This window comes from Helicoverpa zea, chromosome 10 (assembly GCF_022581195.2).
Source record: "Helicoverpa zea isolate HzStark_Cry1AcR chromosome 10, ilHelZeax1.1, whole genome shotgun sequence".
NCBI classification, from domain to species: domain Eukaryota; kingdom Metazoa; phylum Arthropoda; class Insecta; order Lepidoptera; family Noctuidae; genus Helicoverpa; species Helicoverpa zea.
In genome coordinates, this window is record NC_061461.1 from 569,597 (window position 1) to 583,172 (window position 13,576).

The 13,576-nt window shown below is 35.0% G+C and overlaps 1 non-coding gene across 1 annotated transcript; it reads right to left on the minus strand.

Moving 5' to 3' along the window:
* Positions 1-10,872: 10,872 nt before the first annotated feature.
* Trnaa-agc lies at positions 10,873-10,945 on the minus strand. The gene has a single exon. It is a non-coding gene; the product is annotated as a tRNA-Ala (tRNA).
* Positions 10,946-13,576: the final 2,631 nt, after the last annotated feature.

Sequence of the window (13,576 nt, forward strand, 5' to 3'; positions counted from 1 at the left end):
ACTTTATTGAAGGATCACTAAAATTGTTTCAGTTAGTTTAACTACGCTACTATAGCCCGTTGTCAAACCTTTTAATATCAATTCTGTAGAAGTGTGAATATCGAATGTGTAGTATATCGAATTTCCGTTTGTGCATTGCACAAAAACCATCGTTATGATTTTCGAGAAGTCAAAAGAGTCGGCTGGCTAAGAATTATATTCATCGTTGGTTAATTGAATACATTTTCAGAAACCACAATAGCAGTAGGAATCAAAGCGAATGATCGCTTCATAGAGCTCTGATTTTCTCGAGGCGATCAAGTCAGTTCATATTCATATTCATATTTATTTGCATACCATAAAGTTATAAAGATGTTACAAGGGGCTTAAAGCTAGGTACATATTATGGACCCTGTTAGGGTACAGCAAAAGAAGGCTAGAAAGTCTAATTACAGTAGTAGATGCAATAGTAGATTAGGAAAACACAAGTTATTCATTCGACTATCTTTTTATCGTCAAGGTATTCTTTGACGCTATAGTAGCATTTGCTTAGGAGAAGTTTTTTCAATTTGTTTGCAAATATATGTGTCTTTTTTTTTCTTCTGGTTCTGGTCTGTTCGCTCATCAGATCTTTGAAAGCGGTTCGATGATAATATACTGTTGTCCTGTTTACCTACGTGTGACACATAATATGGTATTTAAACGTCCTCCGCAAGAGAGCGAACGTTTGTGCTATTTATAAAGACGAAATTTTACCGTTGTGCAGTAGTGACGCACAGTATACACAGCACTTATGTTTCTTCTGATCTGCTGGCTCCACCAAGAAATGACAAATTGCGAGCGTACATTTTGAAAATCTTGGAAGAACTGCAGGCTTCAAGTGCCAACACACGAATTGGACTTACTCTCTCGGACGTATACTTTACCTGATCGTGAACTAATGCAAACATTTCGGTGGAATTCCAACATAACATAGTGAGTGAGTGCACAGAAAATCCCCAAAATACAAGTAGTGAAACTATGCGCTTGCCTGATGACTCAGTCATCAACCACCCAGCTATTCCTCAATTGTGTGGGTGTTGGCTTCCAGTCAAACCGAATCTTTTTGAGTACCAATGTTTACTTGGAGTGCCTATCTGATCTCTTCAACCCAGTGAACTAGACACCGCGTTATCCGTGGTAAGTAAAACTGTTTGACAGACTTTCTGGCTCCTGCTTTGTCGCAGCTGCTGCAGAAAATGTACAAATGACAACTTTGTTAGACCTTTGTTTTATGTGAGAATTACGTAATAATTTTCCAAATCGGTTGACTAGATCCAGAGATTTCCTCAACGTCACAAACTTTACTTCTTTTGTTTAGATAAATAGTCACACACCGTCGACACCACCTTGATTGATCAACCCGTGCTGCTGCTAAGTGGTAATCCTAATTATATTGTTATGTAAAAGAATACACCTACGCTACGGCATAAGTAGTATTTTGACAATTCCAAATTGCCCACGCAGACGAAGTCGCGGGCAACAGCTAGTCTATCAATATGTCTGACATTTGTAGACTCGACCCACGCAAATGAAAGGTCGTTTGATCTTTGCATGTCTCCTTTTTAGGTGACTTGTGTAAACAAATGCTGGTCAGTGGCGATTACCATTTGAAATTGTATCGTTTATATAAAATGCTTTATACCAGTTTGTCCTCCTTTCATTTCACTATTTAAAATAAGTGGTTTTTGATGTAATTAGATTTACAAAAACACAAAATCGTCTTCTTTCTGTTCTAGAAAAAACTTTATATATTTCAGCCGGAATTGATTTGATTAAAAATGTTATCGTGCATTTGCGTTTTAATATTCATCAATATTTACGTTTTATTTAGTAGACATCCTTATATCATCACTTAAAATATCTCTATATCTAATTAAAATATAGATAACCAAATATGATCCGTTTTCTAGCTGCGTCACACAAGGAACTCCTTGTCGAAAATTGATCATTCAAAGGTTTCTTTCAGGGTACTATAATGGGACCCACATTTGAATGCAATCCCAGAGGATTGTTACATTACATAAAGCTATGGGTAGGTAATTCTGAAAAGTCACGAAAGTCGTCTTTGGTCCTCGTGGCCCCTCTCTAAAAGGCAGAAGACGGCACAAAAGCTGAGGTTTTTAGTGGGTGCAAGCCCCACATAACCTCGCCGTCTCCCCAGGCGGTGTGTGTATGCGTCAGGCATTTTCCTCAGCTGAAACAAAAAAAGGTAATTCTGAAAAAAGAACATCTATTTAATAAGTGTTTGTCTTATTTACATGCACTTAACTTCATGTTTAATATCTCGGTAAATCCCGAACCAGTTGGTAAGTGTTACTCTTCAGTTGAAGATGTTGCGATATCCTTCTGAGTGTCATAATTAATAGCAGTTATTGTTTGAACTACTGATTATTACATGCCTGTTTATGTAATGTAGTAATATGCAACTACTACTACGACTTATTCATTTTACACACGCAATTCAAAACATTATCATTACAAACAAAAGAAAGTACTTACTCTAGATCAAGTGTAATGTGTCATTCTCATTAGGCAGACTCATGCTATCTTTGTTGGGTTAATTTAAAAGCTGTCTAGGACCGGGACGTTTGGATTGGTAATAAAGTGCACTGATTCTACTAAATTCATATATGGTTTGTATAAGTTTGTCTTTTACGACTTTTCATAACAGTGGTCGAAAAACAGTTCAGTCCTTTATAAACTGGTCAGATAATGAGGGTAAAACTACGCGGATGATGATATCAAAGTTATTTTAAAAATCATTAATTCCCAAAAGACGTATGCAGATAAAAATACAAATGGTATAGATAAAATTTAATATCAGGATATTGTTTAGTCATAATCTTTAGTTTTATCTGATAGCAGAGATATTTATATTGCCAATTAAAACTAAAGAACGTTGTTTTAATGAAGCCATTCATATTGTGAATTGCCTATTCACTTTCCTACAATCGAAATAGTAATGTAATGGTGATGTAGATACTAAATGATGTATCGAAACCAATATTAAAGGGCTAATCGTTTTGATGACAAAACAGAAAAATATTGACGGAAGAATTAAATACTTAAATAGTATCTGTTAATTCTTTCATACTTTAACTGTTTGGATATTTTGATGATGGTAAGTTTAAAAGAAACATCGAGTAATAATTGTGTGATGCAGATCTTAAATAATTATTGTTTTATATACCTAGGTTTAAAGAATATAACAAGTTGGCGCCTGATTACAACTTTAAAGCAATATAATCAGCGTGCGCTGGTTTTAAATCTCTGTTAGGCGTCAAGAGTCTGTTGCGACCAAAGTTTTTGCAAGTCCTGTTTTAAAAATAAATAAGACCGTAGTTTCCAGTTCTTTAAACAATTCTTGGTGTTAGTATTTGTTAAGGTTCCTTTTTCTTACTGAATCATAAGTACTCATACTGAACTATATTATAATTTTTTTATCCCTATTCCTTTACTCTCATAACCCGATGGGACGGCAATCCGACACGACCGGAAAGAGATCAGGCGCAGGACCGACATTTACGTGCTCTCCGATGCACGGGTGAATCAATCACCAACTTCCAGAAAGTGAAAGTTTAAGAAAACCCAAACCAAAGCGATTTCGGCCTGACCCGGGAATCGAACCCGAGACCTCTGGCACAGCAGCCGCGCTCGCGACCACTAGACCAACGAGGCAGCCAAAGGAATTATATCTACCTCATTTTACAATATCCTTGATATAGCACGAATTCTAAAGGCTTAAAGATTCGGATATAAATAACTGTTTTTTTTTACCTCACTATGGCTATGCGTGATTTAAAGATTTCACATTGTTATAATTTTGCGAATTATTCTGTTTAATCAGCATATATTATTATGCATGTTTATGTATGCGTGCGTTATGCGGAAGATATTCTTTCGCGTGGGCAGTAAGTCGGTAACATGAAATTATGATTTAAATGTGAATATTAGTCTGTTATGTTATCGTTGGAGTCTTGATTTACTTATGTAATGAATAAATTAGGCTTCAGAAAGAACAAAGGTAGGCTTTAGTGAGTAAAAGTCTCTCCTCTGGGCTCACAGCACCAGGGGTTATTTGAAGATTCTCTGAACTTGACATGGTAATCCTTTTGAGTGGTAGATTCAATGTTCCCGTTTAAAATATACAACCCTTCCTTATTCGTAATAGCTTAGAGCTTATAAGGCCTTTAAGAAGTACTTATACAAAATTTTACAATATCGTTATTTGGTTCAAGATATTGCGACCCAAAACTGGATTTGTACCATGGCATTTGGAATAAAAAATGTGGACACATAAATCGTATCACAAAGAATAGTAAGTATGTATAATGAAATAGATCAGATGTTCCGACACTATTGGTGAATGGTTCTGTTTGATTTATAGTTGTTCGGTCTGTGTGTGTCCGGGTTATAAAACCAATAGGTACCTCTGATAATGTGACCCACATTTTGATGTGTCACATACTTATCTATTGGTTGTTTTTGGTTACCTATACAACATGATGATCATCTCACTAGTTCCTTTGAATGGACCCACTTTAGGGCACAGGCGTTAAATGGAATTATAATTAATGTTAATTTATTTTATTATAGTCGACAGTAATTAGTTACCTACACCTTCTTTAATGAATCACAGAATTAATTAAAATAAAATCAGTTTTTGATCGAGATGGTCTTTTCCATGAACCTAATCACGCCGACCATTTTTATAGGCAGATTTATTTTTCTAATCATCATGGAGGCCACATAACAATTGTAATTAAGCCCAAATCAAATTAAGAGACACGTGAATAGACACTGATGATACGTAATTGACACCCAAATACAAAGGAATTCCAAGCTTTTCTGTTAATTTATTTGACTGTCGGCACAATGGGCTTAGTATCAATCATTCAATCATTTTAACTATTTACATATGAAGGTTCATACCTTCCCCTTTATAATTACTGCAATTTTTATTGTGAGCAACGATAACTTTTGCTATTCAGAAAGTCACTGCCAAGCAAAAATAACTCTTATTTCCAGGGTAACAAGATCTATGTCTCGGGATGGGTACATACAGTGACGTTTGCAAGGATTGGTATGCAGATTGGTCGCAGATGAACAAACAAAAGATTCTTGCACCAAAAGTTACCCTTGAACTTCTCAACTTGAACAATGGCATTTAATATTGACTATTATTTAGGTTTCAAGAGCTTTCAATTTAGTACCTACTGTACTATTGTGTGTAACTAGTGAGCGATTCTTTTGTAATGATATAAGAAAGGATTTGATTAAGCAATAATAGTAAATTATAGGCGTAGGTCCGTCATCACGAATTCACGATTTTATGCCATGTGTCCCTGAACGAGGTTATTTTTTTTTTGCATTTTACACTTGAAAAATTAATTGAGTATCAATTAAGTTGCCATCATCCTTTGTATTTCCTGATTTAACAAGATTAATCCAGCTTAATCAGGAATCGAATCCAATAATTTTCCCCACAATCTTTCAATAGTTTCACAAAGCGTAATGCCAATTTGGCGATATAATTATATCCCTAGACCTATCATCTATCTGAGATGGATATGGACCATAAACTTAATTAAAATCTCCAAAAGTGAGCACCTTGTTCTCCGACTGTCAAGAAGGGTTATATTTTTCATATCATTAGTCCACATTGAATTCCTCCGTGATCCTCAAACATTCCAAAGACCAAACAATAAAGCGACCCTGTCAATCAGACCAGACCACCCGACCTCGTAACGAGAGCACTCCAATATACTGATCACGGCGGCTGTCCGTCAGACTGTGTCAATGGTCTGACCTTTCTGCCTTGACGACCAGAACAATCAGATCAAAATGCTTGAGTATGGTGCAATATGGATTTTGTCCTTGATAGATTTGTGTGGTGTAGGATGAAGTGGTGGGGTTTATAAGGTCTTTTATTAACTTGCAATAATAGAAACTGGTACCATCTATGTTCTATGCAAATAAATGTATCTTTCTTTCTTTCTTGACGAAGTACTTAGGTACCTGTTATGTTAAGTATGATAATATCTATTTCCGTGACTGGTTCAACAACGTTAAACCAAAACTTATATCTAGCAGATTAGACGTGAAATGACTATGTCAATCATAGAGTGATGATACAGTATCGTACGTATAAACTAAAGCAGATTCTGGTTAGGATCTAGGGAAGAATCGAAGCATCTTTAGGCGCTTCTAGGATCGATAATTTTTCGGTAATGCTCGATGCTTCAGATACCTTTTAGTCCTCATCCTAATATCAAAGAGGCAGACTTCTTAGATGATCCTTGCGATGCAATTCTCATTTCGTGATCGATTGAACTTTTCGGCTCTAGTTGCAAGCAATGAGCCCCGCCTATTATTAACCCCTATAATTATCTTTAAAACTGTGAAGAACTTTCTATTTCGTTCCTAGACTTATTTTAAACGTTATGCAATGTATTTTACACTTTATACTTGCATGGCCTGCAGGTCATTGGCTAATATGATTAAAACTAATGTTTATAGCGGTCAGAGGTGGTGCTGCACTCGTCGCTTCATCTTAATGTTACTGTATTTAAATCTGTTACTTCACATAGCTTTAGGGAAGTGCCATCATTTTAATAGGTTGCCTAATCTATGGCTAGTTAGTCTGATTTGTTGGTACTTGAGTATTGGTAACGGTGTGATTTATGTCTTTTATAATTTATTTGATGGATATTGTTCATATTTCTACAGAGTTTGATGGATCATTTTGAAGAAGAAAGGCGTTTTTTTATTGCTATTCGGTTATGTCATAAGTAGTACTATAAACATTTATGTAACTATCTAGGTATTACTACTTCGTCATTTAGTTGCTAGAACGATGTTATTATTATTATTTCTTTTTTATTTTGCTTTATATAACTTGGTTTGTTTAATCTATTAACTTCTTAAAATAGTTTGTATAATAATTTTCTCTAATAACTTCCTAGTTCAACTTGCACTGTATAACTTTCTCAAAGTCAACCCAAAAAATATTGTAAACATTTCTTTTTCATGTTATTATCGTATGTATCAATACATACAAATTGTAACACCTATTATGTTTTTAAAAAGAGTAACCATGGAGTTTCTTGCCCGTTCTTCTCCATAGGAAGCTACTTTTGGAATGGGCAACTAGAATCAAACTTAGTTATAATTTTGACGTTCATAAGTGCTTGTAAAGGCCTACATGAAATAAATGATTTGATTTGATTTGATGCTTTTTTTTCAGAATATTTCAACATCCTGTTTATTATAGCATATTGTTTTATTATGTTAATATGGACACGGAATTTTACAGTTGCATAAATTGATCCATAATTCGTCCTTGATATAATTTTTTTACGACAATAGTTGTTCAGTTACATGATTGTCCGCTAAAACTTATTTATTTTGGAAATGAATAAAAGATTCCACATTGTCATTAGAATGTTTATCAGTTTCTACTAAAAAATTACCATTGACTTGAGTACTGATAAGTTTAAGTTATTTCAGCAAGGCAAACACAACAATAGTTATTTATCAACTTCAGCAATGAATTCCAAAGTTTTGACTCCCGTGAGAACCGATTAAAAACAAAAGAACATTGCTCAGCTGTCATTTTGTGTTACTAATTGTTACATAGATGATTTATACCATTTTGAGACTTGGCAGGATACAAGAGTAGATTCCTGGAATTTTAATCAGATATTGATGCTAACCTATGTGGTTAGTAAATTGATATTTTTTTTTTTTTTTTTTTTTCAAAATACACTTTATATAATCTATTTCTACAATGTACACACTATACATATATACAAACTTAAACTACTTATCTTGAAACAAAACTAAAAGTAAAATACTATATACAAAATATATATAAACATAAAATATAAAAGAGCATCGATCAGGCGTCGAAGTATTCCTCCGCATCACTGTCCTCCGGAAACGTGCCCAGAAGACTGGCTGCATTGCCACGTTGAATGGCAATGCTAATTCTTTGTCCGAAGAATAAGCCAGCCCTCTGGTCACGCGAAGCGTCGACGAGCCTTTTCGCGATGTCCTTATAAAGTAACCGCGTACTCGGGCCCCATAGTCCGAGCGTTTCGACCCCAAATGGCTCAAAAGTATAGTTCCCAATAAGGTTACCATACTTGCGCCGCTTGGTGGTCTCTGCAGAAGCAGCAGCCGCACCAGCATGACCTGCCGTGCAGGGAAGATGCGATGGCGCCAGGGTGTCGACGCACGTTGCATCCCACACCAAGGGCCTACCCAACTTCCATGGCAACAACGTCATACCATCTGGCCTCTTTCCATCGTCACGTACCAGTCCATTAGGCTCTAACACGGCTGGCACGCCGGCGGTGGAAAGAGCACGACGGATAATGTCGTTAATGCTGGCATGCCGTGCAATACGACCAGCACTTCTGCAGCACGACAGACCATGGTGCCCGAGGCTGTCGACGGCTTCACCGCAATGGCAGCGATGCGGAGCAACACAGGGAGCGTCTAACCGTAAGCATGTAGCGATGCGGAACGTTGTGTCATCCAGCATAGTGCCTATGCTAGATGACGGGATCGCCTGTAACCAGAGGCCCGACTCCCACTCTCCCACAGCCAACAAACGGGCACGCTCAGCAGCACTATTACACGTATTTAATAGATTATTCCGTATAGTGCTACAGAGCGGCCCGTCCCATTGTCTCTGAGAGCAGCGGTTGCCGGGCAAATCCGTATTGGGAGTAGCCATTTTCCAGGCATCCAGCGCGTCGGTCAAACACGGTACTTCAACATCAACCAGTGATAAATTAAAATTTGGGAAACTTTACATATGGATCGTTGGTTTTTCAGGTTGTTTTTGGTATGGGGATTAGTTATTTACTTATAAAACATACATAATAAAGAATAATACAGGTTATTATTACCATAGTATAAATAAAGAGTTTATTCTCTTTCTTTACAATTTTATTTTTATTCTTGTTTAATAAGTTCACTGAGTCTGAAATTGCAATTGTACTTATGAAGTTTTTGTATGCAGTAAGGTACCTATATTTTAAAATTCAAATGATAATTTTTCATTTTAAATAGACAAAAATAATATGTGTATGTAAAAACAGCTTTACTGTTATAGGTGACCTACATTATGATGATAAAGTAATTTATATCAAAATTAATGCGATCCTAACCTTCCACAGTGTCATAATACGCCCACGCTTTAAACTTTACGACGTGTTTTCTAGTATTTATAATAATTTAAAATTATTACATTCTATTTAGGTACGTCTGTTGCGCAAAAATATTTCTTCGTCATATTATTTCATTGTCATTAAAGCAAAAAGTGCACTTTGGAAAGTACTTACATATGTACCTACTACATATGTAGTCCTCGCTGTTATTGCGGGGGACACTTTGGAAATTCCAACAAAAAAATCTTTTCAGCCTTATAATTTATATAATACTCAATTTTTTTTTATTTCGAATAGTGGACTATTATATATTCCAGTAGCTATAAGCATACTTACCTTTTTTTTTTTAGCGACGTTAAAAATCATCAAATGACCCCTCCCGCTGTGGGTTAGAGCGGTGAGGGAGTGTCAGACTCTTACTGACTAAAAACCGTCGTGTTCCGTCGTAGGCCCTTCATGTGCCAGGGTCACGGTATCTCTTTCGAACAACCCGCAGCCCCGGCAGGCCCTGGCTCTACTGGGCCCCGCAAGCATACCTACTTACCTTGATCAATGATTCCTTGTGGTCACCTATTATTAGCCACGATTTCCTCAAAACTAATCCAGTTAATCATATAACTTTTAAACACCAGCCTTATCAAAATAATGGTGTGTTGTCTATGCTCATGGTTGTTTCAAAAGTCATCTATAGCTTGCGGGCGATGTCAGGGCATTAAGCTATACTTAGAAGTAATTACGACTGTTTTGTTTTGAAGATAGGATTGATTTGACAGTTCAATAGTGCGTGATAAATGAGTTTTATCGCTTTTTAATGTTGTTTTTCGTCTTGTAATAAGCTGTGTTGATTTTCAGGGATTTTAAACTACATTAAAATAAATAACTGTAGATAAAGTCACTTTATTTTTTGTTTCTGAAATGCAATATGAAAACGGGTATCACACAAAACAAATAATTTCTGCAGACATGTTTTGCGATGGTACCGAGAAGATAAATATTGTTATTCTAAAATTCGAGTCGTCGATTTGGTTTAGGTAATTTTAAAGTTTTATAAAGACTTTTTGAGCTGGATCAAAAAGTCTCATTCAAAAATTATCATAACCTCGAATAATAAATTTATCTACTGAACCACAACTGGCCTACAACTGGTCGCATGCGGAATTAGTAATGTCTTTCATCATAAACCTAATGTAGCGAGTTGTGAACGTAACCATAGCGCGATGCAGGAAGCGCCGTCAGCGCCATCTATCGAGCACGTGTGTAGTTTTTGAATGTAGGAAAATAAAGACTAATTTTATTTACTAGGAATAGATCTTAAAGGATAGTATATACCTTTTTATTCTCGCTTAGAATAATAATAAATGGCCTAATTTTTGTATTTATTGCTAACAACACGGAACAGAAAATAAATGTAGATAGGTACCTATTCAACAATTTTCAAGGTATCTACATTGTTATTGTAAGGTTGGTCAACATTGAATTAAGAAGCTATGTCATAATAATAGTATTTACTTAAAAAATTAAACTGTAATATGATTATAACGAGCATCTTCAAGGAAACAGCGAATTAAAAATTTATTCTCATTACACACGTCTCGTATTTTATGTAGTTGTTAAATAAATTCTTTAAGAAAAAGAAAATCTATTTCTTAAAATAAATGTGCAAAAAGAGACTTGGAGGCGCCGGGTATCGATCCCGGTACCTCTCGCATGCTAAGCGAGCGCTCTACCATCTGAGCTACGCCCCCTGATAGAAGCAGGGTCAAAATTGTTGTTCATTTACTAAACTGTGTGCAGAAGCATTCTGTTGAATATTTTCGGCAAACCAGCAGTCAGGTATTTACTATGATTTCATATTGAATTGAATAAATCAATAAAACGGTATGGATCAAATCAATTTTTCTTTGAAATTCTTACCTATGTGTAAATTACAGGTCACATTGTAATAAGATAATTTTAATATAAGAAAAGGGTAATTAATTTGATTATCCATAATATTACATAACATGTGGTTATTTTACAAACCAGAACAATAATAAATCATCTTCCTTAGGAAAGTTACGTAACAAAACAAAACCAAGCAATTATCTATTTAATTGTTTTAAACATATAAATGCGTAGACGTTTAAATGAATTATAATGAGACATAAATGCACACGCACACGCATAGGTACATTCTCATAGCTTCGAAAAAGGGTTAAAAATATTATGTAAAGGTCGCATCGCATATCAGCTGACTTAAGCTAAGTAAATTACTATAAAAAATCATTGAAGTAAATAAAATGTTTCTTTATTACGCGTTATGTCGCATTTCATTGTTAAACATCTGTTTTATCAAACATAGAATTGACGGACACGGTGTCTTAGAAGCATGTGAGTGTGCTGTATTTAAGACTATGTAGGTAGGTACACTCTACTGAGTATACCTAACTAAATGATAATTTTATTTTCACCATTCTTACATACAGGATGTAACCTATTTATGCCTCCATGACTCACACGTCACTAGTACAGCAGTATCATCGATTAGGGACAAACAAACCTTATTAACCTGTAGCCCGCTGGGGTCGGATGTATCGTCAGTTCATTGTAATTGCAACAAGAACAGTAATTAGCAATGTCAGCAGCGGGCGCAGGGTTACGTGTCAATATTGGTTCAGCAGTGGGCGGGTGACTTGTGTGTGTATGGTCTTGAGCAATTTTATAGCAAGTCGTCTGCTAATCAAGTTACATACAAAAAAAAAAACATTAATAGGACGTAGTAGTATATACATATATGTCCTCTTATATTCTCTCTTATGTACTCTCTTCAATACTATCTTATATACTCCTCTTATGTTCTCTCTTATGAACTCTCTTATGTTCTCTCTTTTATACTCTCTTATGTACTCTCTTATATAGTCTCTTATGTCCTCTTTTATATTCTCTCTTATGTACTCTCGTATATACTCTCTTATGTACTTTCTTATATACTCTCTTATGTCCTCTTTTATACAACGTTATTTTTTGTTTGTGCGAAACCTGAATATAGTTTGTTCAGAATCAGTAACTGAATCGATTCCAATAGTTTTTAATATTTTTTTCCCAAAATTATCTTAAAAACTTTGAATGTTGGACATAATATTAGGAATAGGTATTTATTCTCGCACAACAACGGTCACGGGGCGAGTTCATAGCGTGCGCGAGCGCACAGTGCTATCGCGTTGCGCGGCATGTGTGCGTTTTGTGGTGATTATGTATTTTTACGGACAGTCCCGTAACTTAACAAGCTTATAACTTTGTGATTTTTCATGATACGGTTTTGAAATTTCGTACATAGATTCTTTACATAAAAATACTAGATAGGTGTATCAGGTTTCGCATAAACAAATAATGACGTTGTATACCTACTCTCTTATGTCCTCTCTTATATACTCTCCTATGTCCTCTCTTATATACTCTCTTATGTCCTCTCTTATATACCTACTTTCTTATGTTCTCTTTGCCGACCACCAAAAAGTTATGTACCTATGTTTGAACTTCATTTTACGTTATTTCTGTTTTGAGTTCTCAAAAGATACAAAAAAAAAAAAAACGAAAAAATTAACAGTTCGCTTTAGAAAATGTTCTCAAGTTCTAAGTTTTCGTGCCCATTATATCAACGAACAAAACAATTTGATGAACTAACAAATTGTTAAAATTACAATGCTGATAGCTAACTTCAACGCTATTATCATTATAATAAAACTTTATAGATATTGATTTTGTATCGGATCGCAGCAATTTTAACAAAGTAATTGTTGACACAAGGTCTTAAAGCCGCGTATCCACTATGGCGTAACAAATGTTTGTGATTACGATCATCTAAATAATCTAAACATATATTCTGAGATTTTATCGTGTTGTGAGGATTGTTGTCTTTAAAAAAATATAACTATGTTTTTTTTTTTTTTTTTTTTTTTTTTATTAATTTTAAGGAAACTTACAGCTACATACATCGTTTAGTTTAAGGGTAATAATGTGGAAGAGGGCCAATAACAAGTTTCCACTCATAACAATCAAAATGGGCATTTACAAAACGACGAAAAGTTTCAGTGTACATATCAAATTACAAAATTCTGCATACAGCTAAAATACAAATACAAACAGAACAAAAAACCATGATGACAATGTGTGAAATGCACAAAGATATAATTGTAAAAAGTTCCTATTCAAAGAAACAGCAACACAAACTTTTCTTTAATTGACGGATACTGTCCATATAGTGGATAGTTTTCCAGGAATAAATAGGAATATTAGTATGTATCAAATAATGTCTGTCGGTATATCTACACGTTTGAAGTATATTTTCTTCTAGCAACTGCATAAAGTTTGCATCCATCTAAAGTGTATTCATTGGA